Raw genomic sequence first — 3,538 nt, forward strand, 5'->3', positions numbered from 1 at the left:
CACTTTCATCTAGGTAGGTCACCCATCATAATGAGATCACACACACATCTTTCTATCTGTTATGGTTATAGGAGATTGCTAGATGGGATCTCAGGTTAACCAACCACATATAGAGTTTATTTTTTGTAAAGGGAATTAGTAGATAGGATTTCAGGTTGATCGAGCTACACACCAATTTTTGTTCTAGTTAAAGGAGATCGCCAAATGAGATTTTAGGTTAACCTAATAAAAAAGGCAGGTCACTTGTGAAAATAGACTAGGGTAAGTGTACGTGGGTTGGTCGCTCTTGAAAATAGACCAGTGTGAGTATGTGTAGGCAGGTTGCTAGTGAAAATATACTAGTATAAGAATGTGGGGGTAGGTCACCCTTGAAAATAAACCACAATGAGTATATGTGGGTAGGTTGCCCATAAAAATAGACTAGTATAAGTATGTGTGGGCATGTCACCCCTGAAATTAGACCAATGTGAGTATATGCACAGGTCACCTTTGAAAATAGACCATTTTTCTTCAAAAAAGGCGGGTCACCCAAGATAATAAAACCATTTTCTTTTTAAAAAGTGAAGTCCTTGACTGAGTGGATCACTCAGTAAGCCATGAAGACCTTTTATTTTCTTTACAAGCTTACTATGCAAAACATTGAGGAATTTTTTCTTCGTAAGCATTCTAAAGAGGAGGCATCTGTTGCTACCCAATTTTTGACCAATGTTTTTGATCAATTTTCAGAAAAAATAAAAAATAGTAAAAAAAAGTGAAAACCCAAAAAAATGTATTTTTGATATATTTGCATCGTTTTTAGCATTTTCAACGTCATCTCAGAAGAATTTAAATTTTTAAAAGTATTTTAAACGCGTTCAACTTTTAATGCGTTAATTTTACAATTACTGATTTTTCTTGTTGAGCCGACGTCGATATTGCTTGCTGATTAGTACTTAAAAGTGCATTTTTATCATGGTTTTATATCATCATTTTGCACTTGAAATATCAATAACTCCTTAACTAAAGCATGTTTTATAATAATATATCTAATAATATAATATACCTTTAATTTATGGTAAATGTTCATTTTAAATGCAGGCCTATTACATAAATGAAAGGATTGATTGATGACTTTAAGAACTTAACTTGCAAGGGCAAAAAGATGACCAAAATTAGAAAAGAGATGTCGGTGCAATCCAAATCGGAACACTGTTCGGTAATTCGATCATATCTAGAGCTGTAGATCTCAGATTTAGCTGCACTTTATATGGATAGAAAGGTAAGACATAGGCCTACAACGTTCATATGGAGCCCAAGATCTAAAAAGGCCATTATCAAGTCCAAATTGTAGCAACAACAAAGAAGCCCGAATCTGTCTTCCAGCCCGAGCACTGTTCGGTATTTTGGCCATATCTGGAGTTCTAGAAGTCCAAATGAGCTGAATGTTTTACACAAGAAAGATGAGACAATTACCTACAACTTTCATGTTTACAACTGGCTCCAATTTTGACGTTATCAATGACGTTTTGGGCAGACAAGAGAAGATAAGGATTGTCACCAAGTCAAAAGTTGGCCACCCACTTATCAATTAGTCATCAAATCAATAGTTTCCAATTTTGGCCTATAAAAGGAGGCATTTGCCATGCATTTAGGCATCTTGGTTTCCAGATCAAGATCATGCTCTTCCTTTCTCTCTTTGTATTTTTTATGCTTTGTTTTCATTAATATTAAGTTTATGCCTTTCATTTCCTTTCCTTTACTTAGTTAACTTTTATGTTCTTATTTTGTTTATCTATTTTGCTTTCTTTCATTATGTCTAGCTAAGTTAATTATGTCAAGGTGAAAAGGTTACACTAATGGTGTAAGAATAAGTATAATGTAAACTTAATATGGACTTTAATGTTTGATACTAACATGTTTTATATTTGTTATCTTGTTCACTCTTTAATACTTTGCTTGTTAAATAACTAATCTTGATTTATGTTGTATAACACTTGGTACGAAGATATTAATCTTTTCATCGTGTCACTTGCTTTCAAATATACAAAAAAATAAGAAAAACCAAAATTTACCAAAAAAGAAAAAGAAAAGTTGAGGGACTAATTTGAAAACCTAGCAATACTTGTCTTATAAATACCATGCTACACTGAAAAAAAAAAGGGGAGGAGAAAAATTTAGAGGCTGCGGTGGTGGAGGAAAATTAATAGGGGGGCCATCAGCTAAACAAAAAAAACCCTAAAAACCCTATCACTTCTTCATTTTCCAGGCCGTCGTGCCCTTTCCTTCCATAAAAAAACTAGATCCCCCTCAGTTGGGACCTTCTCCGTTTGGCCAATTCGCCTTCCCTACAGCTGCCCAAAAAAAAAAAGATAAAAAAACCCAAGCTTTCATATTTTTTAAAAGCAGCTGCACCCCTATTTTGGCTCCTGTGATTTTCTTCCTTGAACCCGCCAACCAAACAAAGTCGGCATCCACCTCACCCGATTTCCCTCTCCTAGTCATCAACATAGTGACCGCCTCTCTTATTTTTAGGGTTTTCTCCCTTTTCTTCTATCGAAATCAGCCAAAGTTCCACCCTCACCCCTGGCCATTTCAGAACTTCCTCTTTCCCATTCCAGCCTTCGCCCACCTGCTCTTGGTGACTAGCTTTCCTTTGGCCCTTTGTCAAAAGCAAGCTAAAGTCGGTCATCCCTCAACTTTTTCCCTTTGGTTTCTTCATCTTCTTCTAGTAGTAATGACCCCTCCCCATGCAGCAACATTGTCTTCTTCTCTCAATCCCACCACGCCAATAGAGCCATAGCAACACCTTAGCGGCCATAGACCCACGATCTTCACCGTGAGCCGCATCGACGCCTTCTTCAGCCAGTAGTAGCATAGGGGCGACAAAGACCAGTAGCCAGCAGCCCTTTAGTTGCATATCAAGTGCCTAAAACAGAGAAGAAGAGGAAAAGAAAAAGAAAAAAAAAGCTGTCAAGAGAGAAGTGACACGACTAAAAGATTGATGTCTTCTCCCAAGTGCAGGAGTGTCGAAGTAATAAATAACCCGGCAAGACCGGGGTCGAACCACAAGGAGGTTAAGTGTATAAATTATAGATGACAACAACAACAACAACAACAACAACAACAACAACAACAACAACAACAACAACAACAACAACAACAACAACAACAACAACAACAACAACAACAACAACAACAACAACAACAACAACAACAACAACAACAACAACAACAACAACAACAACAACAACAACAACAACAACAACAACAACAACAACAACAACAACAACAACAACAACAACAACAACAACAACAACAACAACAACAACAACAACAACAACAACAACAACAACAACAACAACAACAACAACAACAACAACAACAACAACAACAACAACAACAACAACAACAACAACAACAACAACAACAACAACAACAACAACAACAACAACAACAACAACAACAACAACAACAACAACAACAACAACAACAACAACAACAACAACAACAACAACAACAACAACAACAACAACAACAACAACAACAACAACAACAACAA

The 3,538-nt window shown here is 36.3% G+C and overlaps 1 long non-coding RNA gene across 1 annotated transcript in view; it reads right to left on the reverse strand.

Moving 5' to 3' along the window:
- Window positions 1–2,031: 2,031 nt before the first annotated feature.
- Window positions 2,032–3,538, reverse strand: part of LOC105124448 (uncharacterized) — a 19,094-nt gene continuing 17,587 nt past the window's right edge. The window contains exon 3 of the long non-coding RNA XR_842048.1: window positions 2,032–2,223. This is a non-coding gene — a long non-coding RNA (uncharacterized LOC105124448). The remainder of the gene's footprint in view (window positions 2,224–3,538) is intronic.

Source organism: Populus euphratica, unplaced genomic scaffold, assembly GCF_000495115.2.
Source record: "Populus euphratica unplaced genomic scaffold, PopEup_1.0 scaffold35.1, whole genome shotgun sequence".
Taxonomy (NCBI): domain Eukaryota; kingdom Viridiplantae; phylum Streptophyta; class Magnoliopsida; order Malpighiales; family Salicaceae; genus Populus; species Populus euphratica.